This window comes from Oncorhynchus masou, chromosome 31, assembly GCF_036934945.1.
Source record: "Oncorhynchus masou masou isolate Uvic2021 chromosome 31, UVic_Omas_1.1, whole genome shotgun sequence".
NCBI lineage: Eukaryota > Metazoa > Chordata > Actinopteri > Salmoniformes > Salmonidae > Oncorhynchus > Oncorhynchus masou.
In genome coordinates, this window is record NC_088242.1 from 36,967,518 (window position 1) to 36,994,885 (window position 27,368).

At 42.5% G+C, this 27,368-nt stretch overlaps 1 pseudogene; it reads right to left on the reverse strand.

Moving 5' to 3' along the window:
• LOC135524943 (lipase maturation factor 1-like) overlaps positions 1–27,368 on the reverse strand; it is a 54,665-nt pseudogene that overhangs the window by 10,226 nt on the left and 17,071 nt on the right.

The following is a 27,368-nucleotide window of genomic DNA, read 5'->3' on the forward strand; positions in this document are numbered from 1 at the left end:
TGGTGCTGAGTGTCTACCATCTGTCAAGGCCCAATAGCCTGCTAGCCTGCCTCAGATGTGCATACAGCCAGGTGTGGGTGTTGGAGATGTGGAGTGGAGAGGCTCGGGAGTGGAGCGGGTGGAGAGGGGTAGGGTGCCCATGTGGACCCACTCATTTCCCACTCTTAGGTGTTGTATACTCAAACACACAGCTTAGCCAGGCGTGTGGGGAGGGGGAGTCCATACACACACAAACATGCACGCACGCAGACACACACAGCATGGCTGGTAGAGACATCAGTCAGGCCAACTCAGTGGAGCCAGGTGGAAGGCTGGTCTAATACCTCCTCTCCCTCTCTATGACTGTCATCATTAGTCCCAATCATAAAACACCCAGACAGTGTTACAGCAGCCCTGCTATTCTTATAGGATGAAAATAAATACCCAGAATTCCAGGATAATCCCCACAATACCTTAACCCTGTCCATATCGATTTCTTTCTTTGCAAAGATGTGTCTGGGCTGAGGTAGAGTTATGGGTTGTGAGGGAATTAGATAAATGGAAGAGATTATTATATTTCTACGGTGTGGGCTCTACCACTGATGGGTAAGAGGTTAGGCTCATTTAGGAGATTTCATGGCTGTTGAGGGGGTACCTCTGGTGGGTTTGGGGGTCTGTCCTGCAGCCTCCTCAGCCTGGAGGTCCGGTACGGCTTGCTTGGCCCCTCGAACAGGAACCCCAGAGATCCATTGTCAAAACAGACTGGGAACTATGGTCAGCCAGTAGAGAAAGCTTAGGTTCCCACTCACTATCAGAGTCACCTAGGGGAGAGGGTAGATGAGGTGAGACAGAGGGAGGAGACACAGAGGGTCGATGGGGAGAAAGGACACGCGAGAGTGATAAGATTCCTCCAAAAAGGTACTGGCAGAAAAATAGCATGATGATTGATGAGGACTATCTGCTTTGTAATACATTAGGCCATTGCAGCAGGGAAAGTCCTGATTTCCTGTATTTAACTGATTTATTACACTTTTTTCCAACTGTTTACACACGTTTTTCAAAACTGTCTCCTTTTTTCAAAACTCTACACACAATTCCCAAAACTACAAAATGCAAAATGCCTCACATCTCCTTCACAATGTAACACTGCATTCAAAATGCCATAAACACATCAAATAGTAAACACTGCTTTCATAATAGTACATTTTTGGATATACTATGTAAACACTGTTGTTCTAAATCTAAAGCTCTTTGGTCTTTCATAGGCTTACAGTATATCAACATTTCAATACAATGTTCTACAGTGAAAGTCATCTGCTGAGAGGGGTAACAAGTACACTGTAAACACCAATGCAATGTAGAAACAGAAAATATTTATTAGGCCAAACAGTACTGTTGTATACAGTAGCATACAACAAAACCATAAACATATGTAAACCAAAAGTATATTCTTTAGAATACAGTAAAGAACACAATTGTGTGTGTGGGGTCCCAGGGGGGCAGTCCAGGAATTGGTGGGGGTCACCAGTGCTAAGCTACGCTTCATCTCTTCTCTGGCCTGGGTCTGGCCACAATACTTCGTCCACATCAAAAGATCCGTTTTCTCTTGCCAAACATCGAGGGAAGTATCTCCTAAGCTTGGCGTATCCAACCTTGGACAGAGGCAACCTCTATGTCCCCACATGCGTCCGCCATTGCCTGGAGAAGCGGCTGTACATTACTGTAATGCTAAAATAGTCATTAGATAGTTGCATACCTGTTCTCATTTCTGAAGGTTTGAATTATGGACGCCACTGTAAATCGACTCAAGTTGGGCTGGACTCTCAGTCCAGCCTCTCTCATGGTCAAACCGTGGTTGATTACATGATCAACAAGTTTTGCCCTAATCTCATCAGAGATGGTTATCCTTCCTTCTCTTCTTTGCCCTTGTCATCTTCTTCCTCTTCCTCTCCCTCCTACTCCTCTTGCTCTCTGTCCATTGTTGGCATCCATTGTTCAAAACAGGTAATCTGACCTTTGACCTATACTACAGTAAAGCAGTGATTGGTTAGTGATCAGTTAAGCTATTAGTGTTTGCACATGTGAGGAGTGTGTGTGTGTGTGACCTGGTGAATAAGTGTAGCATTTTGATTGGTTGTGTTTGGAAAAGGAAAGCAAGTCACTTCCTGTTAGATTTCTATGTTTTAGGTAGAGAATTGTGTGTAGTGTTTTGAAAAAAGTGTTTTATGCAATTGACAACTGAGTCAAAGCTTATGGTTTTGGATATTTGGTGTGTAGTTTTGCACTTTGAGTGAGAGGTTTCAAAAATCGTGTGACATGAAAAGATTTTGTGTGTAAGCATTTGGAAAAAACTGTAAACTGAAGACGACAGTTGCCATAAAACCACTGTAGAGCCCCAATGGATCCACTAGGTGGCAATGTGATGTCAGAGCCACTCGAGGTAGACATTCTTGGGCACAGTTCTAGGATAAATTACCCTTTTAAAATCCTAGTCTCAACCAGTTTTACTGTCAACTCACCTGGAAAACTATCTGCAGCATTCCGTTGACCATACATCGCCCCAGGAAGGTGAAGAGAAGGATGACGAGCACAATAAAGTGATTGGACAGAACCTCAAAGAGATTGAACCACCATGGAGATTGGTGAATATAGGACGACATCGAGTTTGGCACCGGCTGAGTTTGGAGGAAGCGAGGGAGAAAGAGAATCAGAATGATACCCCCCACACACACACACATATACACACACAAACACACCACAGAATGGCACTGCGTGGTTAGACACAGTACTCTCCAGAACATCTCTAGAGATGACAGAGATGGGAGTGGGGAGTCAGTAACATCACTCCTCATTTTGGGGCCTGAAGAGAGGGGCTATGTAACCCACCACATCCTTCCAGTCTCAACCACAGAACTGGGATAAGCCAAAGAGGACCAACGATTGACACCCCCGGGAGTGCAAAACCGCAGGGGTTGCAGAGGTTACAACATGAGTACATCCAGCTGAAGAAAAAAGCAATTTGCCTCCATATCGATACTCAAATATGAGCAATGACAGAGGGATAGAAAGAGGCAAACGAAAGAGAGGCTATTACCATAGCATACATATTAGTATTAAGGTGTGTGTTTTTGCTGACGAAAGTACAGAACATCACAAGATAACAGTGAATGACCTATATATTTGCACGGATTTCCCTAGTGTCACGTCAATGACTGCATGGTGATGCGTGGTGATGGATGGCAGTGAGATCTGAATCATGTTGTATAACTTATCACTACCAGCTTTTCTACAGGCTACAATGGACTGCCCAAATGGCACCTTGGGACAAACGCAGGTTGACGTTTATTGTCATGAATCTTAGCCTGGAGGTAGAACTGAGTGATTTCCCCTAGATGGGCCAGCTACAATTTAAAAATTGGCAACAGTGGTTCCTCCTTTAAAAGTTGCATCTGCTGCAGCATTCTGTGGCACGCCATTTAATTGTCAGACATTTTTTCTGTTACTGCAAGTTATTGCTATTTTGACCACCAGAGGGCTTCTTTGAGAAGCATTTGATAGTATTCCGTAAATGCATTACTAGAGAATTTAAAACCTTTTTTGTAATAACATAGTATATGGGATTGATTTTAGGAAATTTGGCTTAATTAATTTGATTAATATTATGGTGTTTCTATTCAAAGAAAATCAAAAAATGAAACCTTCAGGGTTTCCGTTAGGATGGAATGGAAAATATGGCGCTGAACAACGTGCCGGTCGGGAGTAGGCTACAGGATTGGAGGATTCTAAATTGTTTGCCTTCATTAGACAACTTTGTTCCAATAGTTCTGTAAATAAGTGATATTTATTCCCTTAGGAATTCATTATGGATCTATAACTAAATCATATTTTTATCATTATTTTATTAACGAAATGTGTTTATTTGTTTATTAGGCTACTGTGCAGTCTACAATACATACTGTAGTAAACATGGGAAAGTGCCTGATTCCTTGCATAAGGGAGAGCAGGCCATGTCTGTACTACAGAATGCGGGGCATACAGGAGACCGGTGTTATTTCATAGTTGTGATGTCTTCACTATTATTCTACAATGTAGAAAATAGTAAAAATAATGACAAACCCTGGAATTAGTAGATGTCCAAACTTTTGATTGGTACTTGCTTAATAAATTTGATTAATATTATGTTTTTTCTATTCCAAGAAAAATGAAAAACCCTCTGGGTTTCCATAAGGATGGACTGGAAAATATGGCGCTGTACAACGTGACGGTCGACAGTACCATACTAGGCTATTTAACCCTTTCATGTGTGAGTTCCAAATATCTATAACGGTCGCCCCAGCATGAGTTTTTTTATGCACGTGATATTAGAACATTCTCTCCATTCCAGAATGTGATTGTTACGTAACAGTACATTTAATCCGCGCTGCCCTCAAACCAAAGCACACAGCCTATTTTTATTTATATGCTGTTTTCAACTTCAAACCACAGCACGCAGCCTATTTTTATTTATAGGCTGTTATCAATTTTTTATTATTTTCTTACACGTTTTTCATCTTCTAATAACAGTTTGAATTGAGGTGTGTTCCGCCACATTCATTCACATAAAAGTAGTCATTTTTACTTTTGCAGACCAATTCATTTTTTGGACATTTCTGACCCGGACAAAATTCCCCAAACACTTCTCAATTGTTTATGCAGTTCAAGTCTGCAGACATTTGCTCATCTGCCGTCCTGCATACACGTGTCCATATTTTCCGTCTGTCACCTGCATCGCAATCAAAGTTGTTTTCGTTACCAATAATAACTTTGGAAATGTGTGCGTTTCTATCAAATTAAGCGCCTTATTACGTTATAATAGTTTCTGCATGCTGTGTTATGTCGTTTCTACTGTAGCATAATGTTTTCGTGTATATTCCTTATAACCGCGGACACGCGGTGTAACGTTACTCATTTCATAGCATTTATGGTGTTATACTCAATGCTTAGGTAGCTAGCTACATTCTTCAAATTGCTCTGGAAAACAATGCTAATTGTGTCAGGGAAGTATTAGCATGTGTTGTATTTTGAAGCTACCCTGGCCTTATGACTCCCAAGTGGCACAGCTGTCTGAAGCACAGTGTCTCAGTGCTAGGGGCGTCACTACAGACACCCAGGTTCAAATCCAGACTGTGTTTCTATCAAAGTAAGTGCCTTATTACGTTATAATAGTTTCTGTGTGTCATGTTTTACCGGTTCTACTGTAGCTCACTGTGTGTATGGAGCATAATATATTTGTGTATATTATAACCGCGGACACGCGAAGTAACGTTACTCATGTTACTCACCTTTTATGGTGTTATATTCAATCATGCTTATGTAGCTAGTTACATTCTTCTATTAGCTCTGTAAAACAATGCTAAATGCGTCAGAAGTATTGACATGTTGTATTTTGAAGCTACCCTGGAAAAATAGAAAAATATATGATACCACTTGGTCGTTTCCTGAGTGCATTCCACAAAGCTGTTTATCATGTCCGCCTTATCCACTGATCACATTTTGAGGTTATAGTCAAGCACGCAGTCTGGTTTGATGTTTCTCTGTCTGGTTTGTCTCTCTCTCCCGTCAGGTGGTCCACCTTCCCTGTGGCCCGACATGGTTGCTGTATGGACAGTGGAGAGGACATGGACGTCTCATTTGTCATGGCACTTTACTGCCAGCTGTTAACATGTCTTATTTTGTATAATGGGTCAAAGAAGGAAGTTGCAAACATAGGATCTCTGCTCCAGTATTCTCTTAGGGAGTTCTTCTTTACTATCCCCATGAGAAGGACTGTCACCAGGAATGTATACATTTCACTAATTGTGGTTGTCCCCCCCCCACACACACTCCTGGCTCTCTCTTCTCCTGTAGCTTCTCCTGTAGCGATTGGTCTCTGCTATGTCTCCCACCAGCTCCTCTGTCAGAAACAACTTGAAGCACTCTGCCTCAGATGGAGATGGCAAGGGGCGTTGCACTCCAGACTGGGACTTTGTCAGTGGACAAGGGGTCCTCAGACAAGGGGTCTTCTGTCACTGTCAAAATCTCATTCCTGACTTTCAGACTCATTGTCAGAATTTGTTTACATCGCCAGAATTTACGCATTTGTGAGTTGTCTCCTTTTGAAAGACGTTGCTAATGCTACAGCTTAGCTAACTAGCTACATACATAAACAACAACACTGAATGGCTCAGAGTGGGAATGAGAGGTTACGTGATTGATTGCCTGCATGCGCCATTTATATCAATAAATCACTATCAGAAAATGTTTTGTGTGGTATTATTGATATATTTACGTGTGATTGTATGCTTCAGGGACCACTGTAGAATGATCACACCCGTGTGATGGTACGTGTGAAAGGGTTAACTAAAGATTCATCGCAGGTTACGAGGAAGGAGTAGGCTGTTCTTAACTGACTTGCCTAGTTAAATAATGGTTACACTAAGAGCATAACATTACTGCACCCTAATTTTCTCATTATTGTCTAACCAATACCCAAACTAGGATTAAGTGAAAATAAAAAATAGCATTGATTTATCAAGACCAGTCCCCCATGCTTGCCTTTAGAGCAGCGCGAAAGGGTGGTAAAATAGTTGCAGGCTTTTGCATCCAACTTCAAAATGCTCTTTAACTTCTTGAAACGCCCCATCCCGGATCCGGGTTTGTGACTAAAGCCTCAGGCTCATTAGCATAACGCAACGTTAACGATTTCTGAAAATCGCAAATAAAATGAAAATAATGCGTCTGCTCTCAAGCTTAGCCTTTTCTTAACAACACTGTCATCTCAGATTTTCAAAATATGCTTTTGAACCATAGAAATTGACTAATTTGTGTAAGAGTATGCAAAGCTAGCATAGCATTTTGAGTAGCATTTAGCACGCAACATTTTCACAAAAACCAGATAACCAAATAAATAAAATCATTTACCTTTGAAGAGCTTCTGATGTTTTCAATGAGGAGACTCTCAGTTACATACCAAATGCGCAGTTTTTCCTGAAAGCGTCTGTGTGTAGGAGAAATCGTTCCGTTTTCTACATTGCGTCTGGCTACCGAAACGAACCGAAAATTCAGTCACCTACAACATAAAACTTTTTCCGGATTAACTACATAATATCGACCGAAACATGGCAAACGTTGTTTGGAATCAATCCTCAAGGTGTTTTTTCACATATCTCTTCATTGATATGCAGTTCGTGGAAGCTTGCTTTCCTCTCTGTATCGCATGGAAAAATACTGGCAGGTGACTTTTGCGCACCAATTTCGGCGCAGGACACCGGGCGGACACCTGGTAAATGTGGTCTCTTATGGTCAATCTTCCAATGATCTGCCTACAAATACGTCACAATGCTGCAGACACCTTGGGGAAACGACAGAAAGGGCAGGCTCATTCCTCTCGCATTCACAGCCATATAAGGAGACAATGGAAAACAGAGCCTCAAAAATCCTTGTCATTTCCTGGATGCCATCTCATCTTGGTTTTGCCTGAAGCTCACGTTCTAGGGCACGCACAGAGAATATCTTGGTATTTCTGGACACGTCAGAGTGTTTTCTTTCGAATGCTATCAATTATATGCATAGTCGAGCATCTTTTTGTGACAAAATATCTTGTTTAAAACGGGAACGTTTTTCATCCAAAAATGAAATAGCGCCCCCATAGATGTAAGAGGTTAAGTAATTACATTTAGAGAATTGGAGGACTCTAAATTAATATCTAAGGGGCATCTTCCGTTAGATATTCTCACAGATCTTTCTAAATGAATTAATAATAATAATAATAACAATCTCTTTGTTTAAAAAGTAACAATATTTTTGAGATTTTGTTTTCATTTACCCTAGAATGAGCGAGAAAAAGGCATTTAAAAAAATAATTTTACCCCCTTTTCCCAATTTCGTGGTATCCAATTGTTAGTAGTTACTATCTTGTCTCATCGCTACAACTCCCGTACGGGCTTGGGAGAGACGAAGGTCGAAAGCCATGCGTCCTCCAAGACACAACCCAACCAAGCTGCACTACTTCTTAACACAGCGCGCATCCAACCTGGAAGCCAGCCGCACCAATGTGTCGGAGGAAACACCATGCACCTGGCGACCTGGTTAGCGTGCACAGGAGTCGCTGGTGCGTGATGAGACAAGGATATCCCTACTGGCCAAACCCTCCCTAACCAGGACGACGCTAGGCCAATTGTGCATCGCCCCATGGACCTCCCGGTCGCGGCCGGCTGCGACAGAGCCTGGGCGCGAACCCAGAGTCTCTGGTGGCACAGCTAGCACTGGGGTGCATTGCCCTAGACCACTGCGCCACCTGGGAGGCGAAAAAGGCAATTCTTGAACATGGGGTGAGACATTCTTACTAATTTGTAAATAAAGCCAGTTTGTTATTTCGAATGATTTATTTCTGGAGAAACCTAAATGGATTATTTAGCAGACATTACTTACTTATATTCATAAAGATGATGAGTGATTGGCAAAGGCAATCTGTAATCTGTTGGCATCACGTCACGACATCAACATCGCTCTAATTGCAGTCAGAAGACAGTTTAAGAAACTTGCGTGGACTTTTGGAAAGGCTTGGTAAGAAATGTTATATATATATATATATATATATATATATATATATATATATACAGTATATAAAAGACCTACAACACCTTTGATTGGCATACCAGTATATTGAAAAAATACTTTTTTCATCTCTTCATGTAGGTCTCCTGATTTAAACCCGATCAAACATGTTCGGCATCAACTGAAAACATTCATCCGTAACTCTGCCAAGCCGACAAGCAAAGATGAACTGGTGAAGGCCATCAAGATGTTTTGGCTAGAAAAATTGACCATACAACAATGCAACAAATACATTGATCATCTCAGCAAGGTTTTACCTGTGGTCCTGTTGCTTGGTGGAAGTGCAAATAAAATGTAGTTTATATAAACATTTGGATTTGAATGTCTTTTTTCTCATTATTTCATTTTATTAACGACAACATAAATATGTTTAATAAATACTGTACTGCTGTTTTGAGTTAGAAATTTAACACTTTAGAGTACTTAAGTATCGAATACTTTGCAAGTTGAAGGATTTTCACAACAATAGCCGGGTTATAAAAAGTCTATTGTCCTGCTCATAGGAAACATTTGCATAATGGGCGACACCTGCTACAGTGATGAAAAACAAGTGTTTGAAACCCTGTTTTCAAAATGCCTCCACTTGTCCATCATTACTGTAAATAAAAACACAGCATCTTGTTTACATCTTGTTAACATTCTTTATTGTGTCACACATAATTTGTATCTACCTATACAATTACTTTTAGAGTTTGGGATTTACAAATGTGCGCTTTTAATTATTAGTTACACTGTTTTAGTTCAAGCGTGCAGACTTTTTTTCTTTAAATTATTATTTTGCTCCATTTTTGACCAGATGCAATTGTAAGTAGGCCTAATTTAAAAAATCCTACTTCTATCAGGTTGTTAAGCCTCAGAGCCTACCTCAGCCAGTTAAGTTATTTTATATGGGTCTAGGCTCCGAAGAAATAGACTCCAATTAATCCCTCTTCTTGTTTGTAAAGTCAAAATAAAATGAAAATGATTGTTGAAATGAATTGCTCGACTGGTGTAGGTTTTCTCCACAGAACATTAACCATTTGTAGGTAGATACGTGTGTAGGTAGATGTGGAAAGATAGATACAAATGATTTGTTGCAAGTTGGGGGTGGGTTCACACCGAGCTGGGCTATTAGACAATTATTTAGTAAAGGTTGAAAAGTCTATTGTTTAGCTAATAGCCCGTCCTGCTACGCTTGTGAAAAACGAACAATAGTACTTTTCCCCTTTCCACATGTTAAAGATTCCAATTGATAAAGTGTTTTTAGCCACAATCGGCCCCAACCCCAATTAATACATTTGGGCACAGTCGATAGCGTGCTGGACTTCAGGCTAGAATGTTGAGGGTTTGACACCTGCTCCCTGCTTGTTTCATCATATTATTATGCCGGTCTCAGAGCAAATTGTTACTCCCCACCTGGTTCCTCACTCTCTTCCACGCGTCATTCAGCACGCTTGTGGGCATGCTGGCAGGATGTACTGTTTTTGATTCTGTATATATGAATTACAAAATCAGCCTTTACTTAAAATCATGTTTATAGTCTATTGCATAGTTACAATGTGTAATCATTGATGTCCCAGGAGCAGGAGTGGTTAAACACTTTTGAAGTGTATAATTGTAATATATACATGCATACACAGCATCATTCAAAGAATGGAGTTGGGTGTGACTGAAAAAAACTTGCTAAATATCGATTTTCTTAAATGAACTCTATGACAAAAAAATATGCACAATGGTTTGTCTCTACACTAACTAACATATTCCTCTCAATTTTGCTTGACTCGTTATGACATTATAACTACTTACATTTGCTTCCCCCGTAATGTTTTGTCAGCCATCTTTGCTGAAGAAGGTCACCAGGGACGTGTGGCTTGCGTCAAATTCGTCATTGGAACCACTCGATATGATCGGTCATATAACAACCTTGGGACCCAAATGCATAATGACTGCCCTAACTCCCCCTTGTGGTGGTCTGGAGTAATGAAGATGTGACGCTGGGTACCTCTAAGTCCCACGGTGTAAGCTCACAACTTTGAAAGGAGGAACCACTGTGTATGTAAAAATGTATAAAAACCTAAATTATATTTTTGGTCTTAAATTTAAAGTTAGGCATTAGGGTTAGCAGTGTGGTTAAGGTTAGGGTTAAGATTCAAATCCGATTGAATGACTTTGTGGCCAGTTAGTGACCATCCTGCAGACCTCATGACAATAAATGCCAACCTGCGTGACAAACATGAAACGTATCTGAGCATAAACGCAAAATAGCTCAAAAGTTGTTTTTTTCCCTCATTGTTCTGGCATAAAACCACGGGACAGAATGGTGTGGGGAAACAACATGGTTTATTTTTATAATACCACACCTTCAGGGTGGTTTCCTGAGCTAAGTCAATTTGGTGCCTCTTATAGAAATGTCCTGAGAGGGCTGTTTCAGTGCAGGGCCAAACTGGGATGGTGTGTGTGTGTGTGTGTGTGTGTGTGTGTGTGTGTGTGTGTTCCAGCACACCCACAGACAGCCTCGTGTACCTAGCCTGCAACCTCAGATAACCAAACAACCAAGCGTGTACACAGCAAACAAACACACCACCCACCAACCCACTCAGCCAGCCTCTTATAGCCTCAGCAGTCTTCCTACCCAGGATGCATTGCGCTCAGTGGCCCTGCCTGGAGTTTGGAGGCTGAAAGGGAGCAGTGTATCAGAGTCCGGTAGGGGGAGGGGGGTGTAAATCTGCTTTACCCCTGGGGGTGTTGACAGGTTTGGAGCTGGCAGGTCAATGTTTAGATGGGGATATGAGTCTGACTGCCTGCATGGAGTCCTCAGGCTCCCATATATGATTTTCCATAAACCCATGTTAAACACGGAAATCCAGTTTAAACACAAATACTATTGGAATGTCTCCTTTCTTTTTTGAACACTTTTTGTCAAATTCTACAAGGCGTTCATTTACGGTCTCTGATTCATACAGGTTCACTTGGCTGACCACTATTGCAGAAACCCCTTAGCTTCCAAGTGAAGCCCTGAGGCTCAATGGGCCTGAAATAGACCCCTGTTTGTCCCCGACATCAGACTTTCAGATAGGTGTGAGGGTCCACAGACAGAGGTTCCTTTGAGTTAATAGGGCATAGACAGGGGGGTGGTAAAGGGGGTGTGGTGAGGTGCCAGGCATCCCTCCACACCTCACACCTAGGGAATCCCATGAGAGAACCAGCCTGGAGTAAGGGTGGTTGCTGGGATGGGGGTGGGGGCATATTTGAGGGGTGATAACCAGAGAAAGCTTCAAATGATGCACTGCTATCACATATTTTCCAACTCTAGGGACATATACCTTCCAAGTGAGCCCGACGGCCCAAATTTAGGGGTCTGGGTCATGGACTATTATGACAATACTGATAGGGTAGAGCAGTAACACAAATGTACATGGACACACTTATCCACTTGAACAAACACACAAAAACAACACTAACCCACAAATAAGAATGGAGAATTTTACACGACAGATAGAAACATAAACCAGAAAATCAATCCCACAAATTGGGAGCCATACTAGACCAGGTAGTCATCATGCTTAAATTTAGCCATGACATTTTGATGTATGTTCAATGTTTCACCGACCCCACTCTGTCCACCTTATAGGACAGCAAATTAAGCCATTGACCACAAAGTTAACACAAATCAACTGTAGCAGGTTCAGCTGGTCTGTGCCTTATAACATGACTCTATGGCCTATAACTTGCTACAGCAGCGTCTTCAAAGTCATGTTGACCAAAGAAAATAAACATGTTTCCCATTTAATGGGTAATCCACCCAGCAGGCGAACAGCCCAAGGCGGAGTACTGAAGGCCAGGGCTAACAGACTGAGAATGGGTTTGTCATATGCCAAAACCTGTATAGTCCAGTGAAGGGAACCTACTGTACTGTACCATACAAGTTACTGTCCAAGGTAGTGAGGTTCCTAGTTTCAATATTTAGTCTCTGAAAAATCTTTGTAGTTTGTCAGAGTGGTGTAAGATGAAGTAGCCCCTAGGCACTGATCCAATGTCAGCTTACTGTGTCCTCCCCTTGATGGTTAAGGTTTGTATTTGGTGAGGGGAAGCTGATCCTAGATCTGTGTATCAGGGTAAGTTCTACCAAGAGCATGTCAGTACAGTAAGTATGCATGCATCAGTAGAGTTTGTCAAGCCCAACTACAGTAGACCAACCATTCAGGGACTTTTTTCCAAGGCAATAAAAAGCCACAGTCAGCCAGACCATTCAGTCTCCAGAGAGACATTGTGTATTTCTGGTCTCTGTCATTAGACGAGATACTCCAAGCTGTGTGGGTTAGTCTGGAGATGACACAGTATTGTGGTGTCCTCTCCTATAGGGATGATTTATTCAAACATTGAGGCAGACTGTGGTTCCCAATACAGCAGGTTCTTCAGAGCCGTGTCCCATCATGTGCTTTAAGAAATGTCTTGGCACCCACTAAGTTAACAGAAGCAATATTTCTTAGCCAGGGCTACGTCTTAAACCATGACCTCAATTGGTTTCAATTGAACGTTTAGATGTGTGTAGCTTATTGTTTGTCCTGGGGAGCCCCGTCTAAGGAGAATATCTAGCTTGAGGAAGCACTGGTCTGTCCACAGCCAGCCAGACAAGAGCAGTCGATCCAATAGCGTGGAACAGGAGGTAAGGGAAGATAGATAAGGTGGTTTTGTTTAATCCAGTTAGGGATGGCAGGCGATTGATAAAGATCATCAGCCTTGGCCTGATCTCTCAGGACGACCCGGCACAGGACAGGCCATAGGAAAGCCCTGACGCCAATGACAAGCACTGCCCACAAGCATTGCGGTAACTGTATTGCACTGAGCCCACACAAACACACGCATACAGACTCAAGAATCCCACGCACACACCTCGTAGTGGTAGTCCATGCACGTCAGGTCCCTCCAGCATCTTGATTAGCCCCTGCAGAGAAGAGGAAGATCTGTCAATTATTGAGCTCAACTCAAGGTGACATTTTAAAGGTGCAGGAAAAAGACAGTACTTACAATGGGACACCATCTTTACCTGGCCGATGGTTCTGTCCAGATGTGTTAGTTTGTGGGTAGCATATCATTGGGACATACTGTAATAACATTTCCTGCTCCAATTGATCTAGAGTCTGTAAAGGATCAGTATATTTTCTGTATTGGATCGGTCAGTATCTACACTGAACAAAACTATAAAACGCAACATGCAACAATTTCAAAGATTTGACGGAGTTGCAGGTCATAAAGAAATCAAATCAATTGAAGTACATTCATTAGGTTCTAATCTATGGATTTCACATGACTGGGAATACAGATATGTATCTGTTGGTCACAGATACCATAAAAGAAATGGGCCTCACAATGAGCCTCAGGAACTCGTTGCATTATTTTTGGGCAATTTTTCAAATTGCTATTATTGTCCGTAGCTTATTCCTGCCTATGCCATAACCCCAAAGACATCATGGGGCACTCTGTTCACAACGTTGACATCAGAAAACCACTCACCCACACATCGCCATACACATGGTTTGCGGTTGTGACGCCGGTTGGACGTACTGAGAAATTCTCCAAAGCGACATTGGAGACTTATGGTAGAAAAATAATTAACATTCAATTATCTGGCAACAGCTCTGGTGAACATTCCTGCAGTCAGCATGCCAATTGCATGCTTCCACAAAACTTGAGATATCTGTGTCATTGTGTTGCGACAAAATGACACATTTTAGAGTGGCCTTTTATTGTCCCCAGCACAAGGTGCACCTGTGTAATGATAATGCTGATTAATCAGCTTCTGGATATGCCACACCTGTAAGGTGGATGGATTATCTTGGCAAAGGCGAAATGCTCAGTATGTCCCAATGATATGCTATCCACAAACATCAAACTAACACACCTGGACAGAACCACTGGCCAGATAAGGATGCAGGGTCCCATTATAAGTACTGTTTTTTTTCTGCACCTTTAAAATGTCAACTTGAGTTGAACTCAATGATTGACAGGTCGCATGTTTGTGCATATGGAACATTTCTGGGATCTTTTATTTCGGCTCATGATACACGAGACCAAGAATTTACATTTATATTTTTGGTCAGTGTAATTTATCATCTTATAAATTACCATGAAACCAGAATTTCAGGCCTATTAGCATGTCAATAAACTATATAATCAAGCCTAGTGTTTTCAGTGACCATTCAATAGGAACCCATGCCAGCAGAAGGGTGTGTCAATCACAACCAAATCTATTTCAAATGGAAACAATTCTGAATGATTGCAAGATGTACATCAATGGGCTGGCATTAAACAGTTTGTGTTTATTAGACAAGAGGGACTTCATATTCAACCAATCTCCCTCATGCTGGACAAAGCTGCAGCTTACTTGTGCTGGTAACTAGCTATCACTAGCAGCAAGCAAGCAGCTAACTCTGGAGCGTCACTGGCTAGCCGATAGTCAAAGCATGGCTATTCACACAGAAGCCCTCAAAACAATGTCAGAAGAAGAGTGATATGGAAAACAACCTGTTGCATAAAGGTTATTTCTGCTTGTAATTTCTGGCAGAATAAACATTTGCATACAGCTCTGACAAAAAATCAGTTTGCCATGTTTCAATATACAGTCCCTTTTCAAACCTTTTATAAATGGCAGTATTGTCTGTGTACTTGAGGAGGTTTATTGGATTGAAAAGATGAGAGGAAAGAAAGATTATACTGCACAAATGTCATTTCCACTACCTCTCATTGTTATCCATCTGTTAAGGTACAACAACACTTTACAACACAAATCACACCACGTCATCACAGTGTGTGTGTGTGTGGCCGGCTAGATGATAACGCAGCGCTATAGAAATGAGTTCAGTCCATCTATGGTAACCATACTGAGAATGAAAACTGTTGCACTGTGTCTAAATCACTTGAACAGCTGCTAGTTATCATATCGTTAAGTAGACGTTGATCACAGGGCTCCAGAATCCAACCATTTAGTCGTATTTTGCAACCTTTAGCGGCCTTTTTAAAAAATGTATTGGTCGCATTCGACATGGTTACCTCAAAATGTATTTTTTAGGAGGCTAAAGCCATGATTTGGTCAAACAGTAAAGTACATTATCCTCATGAAAGTGTCTGCCTGCCACCCCTGTGCCTGCTTTGCTGGTGACTGCTGCTGTGTCAAGCAAGCCACTAACAATCTACTTTCCCAGGGGCAAATATTTATTTGGATTTTATAACATTTTCAAATCCAATTGGGGAAAATAGAGCTATCCTGTTGTCACAGTTGGAGGGAGGAGGTTCTCAGCTTTCTGTAGGTATACTTTTTTATTTCTAAACTCTTCATTTGAGTTCAATAGCAACTATTTTACAAACAAGATATTTGATATGGCTTTGAGATATTGAGCATGCAAAATGCACATTGGCCATTGTGAGTGCACAGGCCTCATTGAGCGGTAGGCTGCAACGTATTTTGGGACATTGCATTTAACATTTAGGTTAATATGTGGCTACTTGCTGTCACGTTCTGACCTTTATTTTCTTTGTTTTGTCCTTATTTAGTATGGTCAGGGCGTGAGTTGGGGTGGGAAGTCTATGTTTGTTTTTCTATGATTTGGGTATTTCTATGTTTCGGCCTTGTATGGTTCTCAATCAGAGGCAGGTGTCATTAGTTGTCTCTGATTGAGAATCATACTTAGGTAGCCTGGGTTTCACTGTGTGTTTGTGGGTGATTGTTCCTGTCTCTGTGTTTGCACCAGATAGGGCTGTTTTTGGTTTTCCACGTTTATTGTTTTGTAGTGTTCATCTTTTTTTTATTAAACATGAATCAATATAACCACGCTGCGTTTTGGTCTGCCTCTCCTTCACCACAAGAAAACCGTTACACTGTCAGTGGGTATTATATTTAGAGCTAGTGATCTATAGCTAATGTTTTTTGAGTTTCCACTTAATCAGGTGGTGAATTAGTCCCAAATAAATTAGCCTATGATATTAGAGCACATCAAGAGTCAGGCAAATTCATCTCTATTGAACAAAAAATATCTGAACATTCTAGAGCCCAATTTTGTGTATCCAAAATGCATGAAAATAGCTGGTTTAGGTTGAACATTACAATATTTTAATCACGATAGGAAAGATGAAACAACTTATTTATCTAATACCATCTCAGCAGTCTATTACACTTTTTAATAAAGCGCTGTGAATGACTTGATAAGGTGATAAAATGTCAGCTACATTAAATATTATTTTGTAATGATGGTCCCGAGAATCGAACTGGACTTGGTCTTTTACCAAATAAGGCTTTCTTCGGTATTCCACCCATAGCTCCTCACAACAACTAATTGGCTCAAACGCACTAAGTTGGAAAGAAATTGCACAAATTAATTAACTTAACAAGGCACACCTGTTAATTCAAATGTATTCCTGGTGACTACCTCATGAAGCTGGTTGAGAGAATGCCAAGAGTGTGCAAAGCTGTCATCAAGGCAAAGGGTGGCTATTTTGAAAAATCTCAAATATGAAAATCTATTTTTGATTTGTTTAACACTTTTTTGGTTATGACATGATTCCATATGTGTTATTCCATAATTTTTATTCTCCAATGTAGAAAAAAGTTAAGACAAAGAAACCTTAGGTTGGTGTCCAAACGTTTGACTGTTACTGACCATCCGGTACTGATATAATCCATCCAGTGTCGAAAACGCAGTCTTCTCCCAGGAGGAGGCTGCCAAAGGTATCTGCCAAAATCCTTTGTTCAAGTCGAGGGTGCTGATGTACCTGGCCTTTCACAATTGGTCGATGAGCTCGTCTACCCTCAGCATGGGGGTAGGCGTCGAATAAGCTGATGTCATCCACACCTTGGAAATCATTACAGAAGCGTAGGCTACCGCCCGGTTTTGGCGTCTACACGATGGGGCTGCACCATGCGCTGTGGGATTCTTCGACAACCTCCATCCTCAGCAGAGCCTCTACTTCTTGCTTTACGGCCTACCTTCGCGCCTCAGGAATCCAATGTGGCCTCTTTCGTGCGGTTATCTCCAGACCGGGTGCAGACGTGGTGTTCAATGAGGGTTGTGAGGCCCGGCTTTTCGGAGAACACCGCCGTGCTCCGATCAACGAGCTCCCTGAGCGCTTGCTTCTGGGCCGGGTCGAGGTCCTCATTGCTCGGGACCACCACTGGTACCATTGGCGTCCTGGGTCCTGACCATAACACAGCCAAGGCTGTCCTCCTGTCCACTTCTTCAACAGGTTCACATGGTAAATCTGTTGGGGTTTCCAAATCCCCTGCTGCCATACACGGTAATTGACGGTCCCAGCTTCTCTATCACCCTGAATGGCCCGTGCCATGTTGCCAGGATGTACCGGTGTCCTCGTGCTGTTTTTACCAGGGGTCCCACTATGTCCATGGCGATGAGTTCAAAGGGCACCCCGATGATCGTTTGGGGGACCAGCAGGGTTTCGGAAGTGTGCTTTTGGGGCAGTGATTTTGCACTCTGGGCAGCTGCAAAAATAGCCTTCCACGGCCCTCCTCATTCCGGGCCAGTGGAACCGGGCGACGATCCGTTGCCGGATCTTCTCCATTCTCGGGTGCACCCCCAACAGGTGGGTGTGGGCTGTGGCGGCTTTCAAGTTCGGATCCTCTCACCGGGCAGGCCCAAATTGTCCCCTCAGTTGGCCCCCAGTGGGTGTCTCTACTGGTCCATTGAAATCGAGGGGGGAGGGTATGGGCTCCTCCTCCAGTAGGTCACCTGGGGGGGGGGGGGGGGGTCGGGTTCTGACGCCCCCTCTGACTCCAGACCCGTATATACGGGTTTGTCAACCGTTTTCTTCCGGGCCGCAGAGGCGACGGATCTTCCACGCTCTTGGCTTCGGACAGCTCGCACCTTTTTCCTCAGCTCGTGCCTCCACAGTACCGCAAACAGTGGACAATCTTGTCCCACGAGGAGGGTTACCGGAAAATCCTTGTGGCGTCACGATATTGGCCGTTTGGATACCGCTTTGTGTCACCGTGGACGAGATTTCACATCTCTCTACCACGTTCGGTCCCCTAGTTCAGGTAGCCCGTGGTTATGAGCATAACTATACTTCCAGAGTCTAATAGAGCTTCTGTGTCGTGTCCGTCAACCTTCACCGGGACCATGGGTGCCATTGGTTCATGTTGCGCCTAACAGGAGGCGACGTAATTCACTGCGTGGCCCACCTTGCCTCCGGGGCTTGCTGATGGCATCAACTCCTCTCAAGCCGGGCAAATCCAGGCAAGGTTCCCCCGGGTGCCACACTCAAAACACCTCCTTTGGTCACCATCAACCTGGGGTCGTCGGCTGGTCGCCTCTCCCCCAGCCGTCTGTCCATGGATCTGCAACACTCTGGCCCTGCCGACTGTCGGTTCGGGGTATACAGCAATGGGGCTGTCCTTCCGTCCCCTTGGACGGATCCCCGGCTCCCTCTAAGTAGGGCCTCAGTGTTCTAATGCGTCTCCACTGCTTCCAGAAGGCATTCCAATGTCTGGGGCGTGCATAGACTCGCTGCCCTCTTCATGTCGTGGGGTAGCACCCGTAAGAAGCTATCCAGGACCACTTTGTCTAGAATGTAGAGGGTGGATACGTTGGTTAGGAGCCATGCCCTGGTGACGCACAGTAGATTGCTCATCTGGGCTTGGGGAGATGCGTCAGTCACAAACCTCCAGTTGTGGAACAGTTGGGCCCGATGGGCCAGGCTGTACCCATAGCGGCTAAGTATCTCCCGTTTGAGTCCGTCGTAGTTAGCCGCCTGTTCGTCGTTAAGGTCCCAATACGCCTTTTGGGTGTTCCTTTAGAGGAACGTGGCCAGCAGACTTGCCCACTTTGGCATTGGCCATCCGTAATGCAGTCCGTTCAAATATGCAAAGGTATGTTTTGATGTGGTCGTCTTCTGTTACCTTGATTAAAAACTGGTTTGGATGCGATTCAGTAGGCGCTCCTCCTTGTAGCTTTCTGATTTCCTCAATGAGGCGGGCATTTTGTAGCCGCTGTTCCTCCAGCATTCGTTCCTGAACCGCTAGTTGTGCTTGTTGGGCCTGGACAAATTGAGCTACAGTATCAACTCATCCATGCTGATGCTGCGTAAACGTCAACCCTGATCCGACGACGTTATCAGAATTCCCGCATTCTCCACCACTTGTGGCAGACCAGGGAGATTGGTCAAGACACTTACATAGATCAGACACGGACAGAGTTGGATTAGCTCGGTTTCAAGGGTGTTTATTTAAATAACAAACAAAAATACAAAAAAATAGGTCTCCACCAGGAAACCTTCTCCAGGACACCGTCTTCTGGGCTCCGGGTCTTGCTGTTTCCTGTTGGGAACAAAACTAAGATCTCTCCATTATCCCTGGGACTGAGCACGACTATATGCGAGTAACCTCTCTTCCCCCAGTCCCCTCTCCTGTGTGCCGCCCCTCTGGCAGTTTTATGGGCCTTGTCCAGCTGGTGAGCAATCAGCCCCTTGATTACTCTCCAACCACAATCAGCCCCAATTAGTACTGGCCGGAGAGCCTGTCTAGACCTGGCACGTCCAACAGAGGGAGCCATCGCTCGTGATGTGGACTCCATCTGTCACCAGGCCTCGACGAGTCTCCCCCTGGTGGCTGACCTGCTGTACGCCACATGTGTGTATATATATATATATATATATATGCATCTCTGCACTTAAATAGCAAATGGAGGAGACTTTTCCCGTGGTTCATTTTCATGCCAGCCAGGTAGGCTATACTCCTTTTGTAAAGATAACCAATGTGCTTAATATTAGGAAAGTTGAGAAATAAATATTGTAGGCCTAGCCTATAGAAAGCTGATGGGACCCTTCTCTTTCTAATAGAGGTTATTACGGTATTCCTCACGCAATTGCATAGCCTAAAGAATTGTTGCACAAAATGAGCTTACATGAAGTGTTTGATTAGATTTGCGATTACATTTGCATTGATGTCAGAGTGATTAGAGGGACTATAGAGTGCTGAGTGCCAGGCAGTTAGCAAGTTTGGTAGGCTACTAATGACCATCAGCAGCATCAGAGCTTGAAGAAGCCTTAATTACCGTGACTAAACAGTCACGTGGAAATTGACTGCCTTCGTGACTCGTGACCGGCGGCGTGGCGGCGTGGCGGTAATACGGTCACCACAACAGCCCTAGGTGTGAATACTTTCTGAAGGCACTGTAGCTCATGTTTGTCATTCACTATTGTACCCTTTACGCTCAGAACTACACTCAAACAAGTTGGTTAATACAAGCTGTCAATCAAGCCTTATCGTTGAAGTGCCTACTAGCTTTTTATGTCTCTATTTTGGTTTGGTCAGGGTGTGATTTAGGTGGGCACTATATGTTCCTTTTTCTATGTTTTTGTATTTCTTTGTTTTGGCCAGGTAGGGTTCTCAATCAGGGACAGCTGTCTATCGTTGTCTCTGATTGGGAACCATACTTAGGTAGCTTTTCCCCACAGGGTTTTTGTGGGTAGTAAATTTCTGTTTAGTGTTTTGCACCTTTCAGGACTGTTTGGGTTATTCCCTTTGTTATTTTGTTATAGTGTTCAGTTTTAATAAAGAGAGCATGAACACTTACCACGCTGCGCTTGATGAGTCCTCTTCTTCAGACGATGAACACCGATACACCATGCTACATCCTACACGGTCCTATGCCATCGTGCCCTATGTGTGAATCCTCATCTTCATTAAACCCACCTCAACTGTAATTTACCTGTCTCGTCTGTGTTCGGATCAGCACCTGGGAGCGAACACATTAAGCAATACCAAACCTAAGAATATAAAGTCCAGCAAGTCCTTAATTACAAAATTTGTTGGTTTCTAGTTGTTAATATTTTTTTGCTTAGATCTAAGACTGGTATTAAGGCACACCCTGTAGTTGGCCCTGCATGTCAATCAAAGTGAATAATATATGTTACAATATATTATATGTTAGGTCTCCATGATATTCACTAACAAAACAAGGGACTTTTAAATAGGAAGACCTGAGACAAGCTGACAAACTGCATGCCCAGAGAGTGTGCAGACAATTTTGTGACGAGTCCTAAAGCCATCTTCTCAATTACTAAAGCAGTTTAATGAGCCGAGAGAGAGACAGGGATTTCTGCCTATGCATTGATAGATATGAAGCTGAATTTAATGTGCATAATCACATTAAATAAATCAACAAATTAAATTAAGAGAAAAACAAGGAAGGACAAGTGAGGTAAATGAGCAAAAAGAGCTGACTTTTGTGATTAAAGGGAAGATTGCAAAATTAGGTTGCTGTTAAACATTCTGATTGGTTTTATCCTCCCAACTAAAAGTCCCAATACGACATACTGTATCACTTTACATTTTGGGAGAAATTAATATTTTTTTCAGAATTTGATCGAAGTCATGCCGGAAATGTGACGTCGAGATGAACGCACGAGTGAGTTACACACAGCAGGCGTGAATCCACTGTCCACAAAAGACAGTAAAGACCAACATCATATAGAGACCTAAAAAAATATGTGTCACTCTGAATGAAGGTCATTTATTACCTGACCATATCCTGTGATATATTTATTTTGTCTCAGCGAAAAAATATTATATTATATAAAATATTATCACTTAGTGTTTAATGGAGTGGTTGTAGCTTGCTTGCTTATTCGATCCCCACACCATGCTAGATCTGACTGTGCCAGTTCGTTTTACATGGCCCGGTGCAATTAGATCTTTGTTGTCTCCTGATCTTGACAAACTGGTGCACCTGGATCTACTACCATATCCCATTCAAACGCACTTAAATCTTTTGCCTTGCACATTCGCCCTCTGAATGGCACACATACACAATCCATGTCTCAAAAATAATTCTTTAACCTGTCTCCTCCCCTTAATTTACACTGAAGTGGATTTAACAAGTGACATCAATAAGGGATCATAGCGTTCACCTGGATTCACCTGGTCAGTCTGTCATGAAAAGAGCGGGGGTTCTTAATGTTTGGTATATTTAGTGTATATCGTGCAACCTTTAAGCTATTTGGCTCTGATTTAATCTCCAATTATAGGACATAAAAGCAGCACTAAAAATGACAGCAAGGGAAAAGAAATACATGGAAATAAAATCAAAAGCTAGTTCTAGTTCTCTTCGGTGGTCCATCAAAAGACCAGAGCATTACAACTGACTCAGAATAAAGTAAAAGGGGATAAAGTAGTCTTTACTTGTTGTCTGAATTGTGTTTCCTCCTCAGAGAACTCAAAAAGGCACAACTCAATCTCTTCTTTGCAGAAACCTATGAACCAATGCAGTTACCAGTACTTTCAGCCACACACATGGCTCAGTCAGAGCTCATGCAAAGGTTAGCTCCCCCACAGTAACATTCTCCTCAAATGGTCTCATGCACCACAGACCAGTCCCAAATGCATCCCTCTCCCTCTTCACTAATGCAATAGAGGCTGATTAGTGTAATCAGGCTGCATATTGCAAGCTGATATACCCCTGGGGGAGCAGGGATAGAGGGTTAGCAGGGTAAATGCGGCCCCTCACTGACGGTGGGGGCCTAATTCATGGGTTACCTTTGCTATTCATCAGCGAGCATTCTTGCATCTATGACATTACAGATAATTTAATAAAGGAGCCGGCAATGTATTTTCTCTCAGAGAAAAAATTTGATTCCACTAATTTGAAAATGACTGTCAACCCCCTCTTCTAGTCCCCTCCACCTCTCAGCTGGGCTATAAACCTAACGAGGATACATTTAGTTGTCTGCTTCTGCCGTCTGCCTGCTGTCCTAAAGCCATTTTAAACAGGATTGTTTTCGAGCTACAGCAACAGAGGGCCATCATGACTGTTCTACTTAAACGTTAGCAGATGTGACCCGTGCTAACAATGTGCCATGGTGCACTTCAATAATAGTGTTGTTCTGTTGTGTTCTGTTCCTATACACAAAGCCAAAAGAGAAGATGAATGAAAGGCTTGGAGGACCATGACAAATCTTAACAACAGTTCTTATGGGGTAATAACTCACTGTTGTGCAACAACTGCAATTTAAGCCCCAGAATAAAGCCTGAAGAGAGAGCAGTCCTAGTCAAAGTGAGGGGTTGAATGGCACTGACTGAAAGAGGGCCTTGGAATGGCAAACCGCAGTGTTTGATATAAGACATTATGATATCTGCAGGAAATTATATCAAAAATGTTCCTATGAAATGAAAGAGCATATGAAATAAACTTCATATGGCACAGTTGTGGAGGGAAAACCCCAGGATCAAAATGTATACCATACGACTGTTTGAAGCACTAGTCTGTCTTGGCAATGCATAATCGACTACAACTGCAGACAGCCCTTGGAGGTCAAGAGCTTTAAAGCCTTATTTCGACAGAGAAGACTACACCCACTGGGCACAAACTGGTTGAATCAACATTGTTTCAACGTAACTTGTCAACAGTTTGTCTCATGAATCTACAAGGGTGAAATTTCAAGCACAGGATTATGTCATCATGGTAACCAAATTTCAACATAGAAAAACCTTGAATAAAATGTTGAATTTGTACCTTTGAAACAACATCAGATCTTTAACATGATATCCACTATCAGAAAAAAAACTTATAGGCAGCAAGCTACTGCTGGAGAATTGATCTACAGCTACTATTTTGACTTCCATCCAGGGTTTTAACCAAGCCCAGCGTTACTATATATTTGTCCTATATTTGTAGCTCACGAGAGCTATTACCAATGAGCTCTCGTGAGAATGACTGTTGCGAGATCTCCACGTTAAAACTAAACAGATTCACTCCATCTCAACCAAAAATCTACGTTAAAGAATAGAACTAAATCAAATCAAACTTTATTTGAAGTGCATTTAAAGTGTGATTTGATTTCGTCCTATTCTTTAACTACAAACTACTGTAACAAACCTTAAAATGAGTAACTCATCCATGGCCACTTTGAGGTTGTTGTAAAAAACAAAATGTCTCCTTATGTAATCATATGAGGCATGCGTGTTCAAGATAGCAAGCATAGGTCATCGCAGGTCTGTGGAGATCTTCACAATTGCTGTAATAATCTGTGCAGAATCTCAAACAACACTGATCAGTTGCTCCATGTACTTCCGGTGGCCCAGTGGGCAGTCAATGAAAGGTACTGACATTTACATTTACATTTAAATTTAAGTCATTTGGCAGACGCTCTTATCCAGAGCGACTTACAAATTGGTGAATTCACCTTATGACATCCAGTGGAACAGCCACTTTACAATAGTGCATCTAAATCATTTAAGGGGGGTGAGAAGGATTACTTTATCCTATCCTAGGTATTCCTTAAAGAGGTGGGGTTTCAGGTGTCTGAAGTACTGAGACTGCAACTCCAGAAAAAAAGCAGCAGGGATACGAGCAAACTTCTGTCCTTAATTTAAAAAAAAAAATACATTTTTGTGCCAAATAAATAAGCAGTGATGCGCTTTGAGAGTGCAGCCAGGACATGAGACTGTCAACATTGACACCGCTGCCTATCATGGGGCCAAATTGGAATTATCAGGACATTGGATTTTGTTAATAACTCATTGGGAGTTGACTGTTGACAAGCCCAACATCCAATTCAGTCGTGAGGATCTTAGTATTATCAATTGCCATATTCTAAACATGGAGGTAAACAGTTACCCAGAGAACCTTGGAGGCTCTACTGCAACGTCATTTTGAAAAACTGTTTAACGGAATGGCCTTTAATGATATTGGAATTCTGAAGAACTGTAGGAATGAATCAATGACGTGTAAACAGGTTTATCAAATATTGAGCGTTACAAAACTATTTGAAGCCATCAAACGTTTCCTTCTTTTATATGACGGGGTTGTCGCTGTGGCACTGCTTTGCATTGTTAACACCACAAGTGAGAATATGAGAACAGTTATACTTCTTGAACAGGCATAAAAGAGAGAGCGGGTGCCACAGCCATTATCCCACGAATTTGTCACCATAAAAAAAATATCCTGGTCACGACAAAATTGAGTCGACGCAATAAAACACCTTTTGGAGTGTTTTATTCCACAGTGCTGGGCTCCGTCCATCCACACCGAACAACAGAACTCTTGCCCTCCAGATGTACATTGGTTGGAGCCCTTCACAAACGCGCAAACGACAGCGAGCAAGTCCCTCCATTTTCTGTTTGGGTGTTGCACTGAGATTTATTCTGTCTCCCAACAAAAGTAGGGGATGGTGGAAAAGAGAGAGAATGGTTAAAGTGTCACGGCTGGTTTGGATGGCTGTAAGTCAGGGACGAGAGAGAGAGAGAGAGAGAGAGAGTCTGGGCAGGCTGAGGGAAGCAGGCCCTGAGGATATCATTAGCACTACCCAGACCCAGAGCAAGCAGGTCGACATGGGACACTCGTAAAATCGTAAAATCACCCTTTGAGCTCTTCAAAATGGTTGTTTACAGTTCACAAGTTTTTTCTTCTCTTTTAGTGACAATTCAAATATAGGGGAGGCGGCTCATTGAAATGTTTTGGGGAGTGGTTTGCTCACAGCTCTGTTTGTGCAACTGTGAGTGAGTGTGTCATTCCAGTTTATTTAATGTGTACATATGACAATGGCCAGTGGCAGTGTCTTGTGAAAGACTCGCGTATGGCCTTGCGTCAATTGAGAACAGTCATACCTATGGAATTTTAACAATATAATACTAATATATAGAAAATAAAGACTATATAAGTGCCTCTTCGGCTTAAATAAATAACGGGGAAAAATTGTGCCCGATATCAGGCACTAGGCGGTTTTGTATGTATTTTTATCAAATTATAACAGAAACCTTACATCGTACAACGCTCCACAATATGTAAAAGTGTAGGTCTAGGTCTTGTGCTTCCATTGAGTGGTATTATATGGCGCTACAGTGGATGGTTCACGGAATTATGGTGTGTTCATAACCATGTGGAAAGCGAGAATTTACCACATCTGGGAAAAATCCACTTGAACGGACCTCCAACTGGTAATTACTACTTAAAGTCAGCCATGAATACCCCTGTGACAGGGGGAATGGAAGCTTATGTGCAACAGGGAAGGGTAATTGAATTCAAGATTCACAAAAGATTCAAAAACAGTCCTAGCCTGTCTATGGTTAACAGGGTTGGCGCGTTACACCACAAAAATATCAAAAAATGTAGAACCAGCTCACCTACTTTTAAACTATGATTTGACTATTAGACATTCAATATTTCTTTTGAAGTAAATTTATTAAAAGGAATAGTTTCACACCATAAAACAAGAGTTCAGTTCAAGTAACAGGGTTGACCTTAAAATGAGGGACATTCGTAAATTAATCGCATTAAATAATGATCTTCAGAAAGAACTTTGACAAAGCAACAAACTAACTAGGGCTTTATAATGATGGTGAAAACATGGGAGTATGTTGGGGGGTTAGTGGGTTAAAATCTTCCTCGAAGTCACAGAGGGTGCACGAAGGGATTGTTTGTTTCTTTTGCCAGCAGCATACCACCCTGCATCCCACTGCTGGCTTGCCTCTGACACTAAGTTGGGTTGGTCCCTGGATGGAAGACCAGATGCTGCTGGAAGTGGTGTAAAAGGACCAGTAGAGGGCACTCTTCCCTCTGGTCTAAGGAGATCCCCAGGACAGTGAAGGGCACATTGCCCTGCATAGGGTTCTGTCTTTCAGATGGGAGGTTAAAACGGTTGTCCTGACTGTGGTCATTAAAAATCCCATGGCTCTTATCGTAAAAGTAGAGGTGTTAACCCTGGTGTCACGGCCACCGAATCCAACTCCTTATAGGCATACATCACCTATGACAGCTGATGTGTGGTGAGCG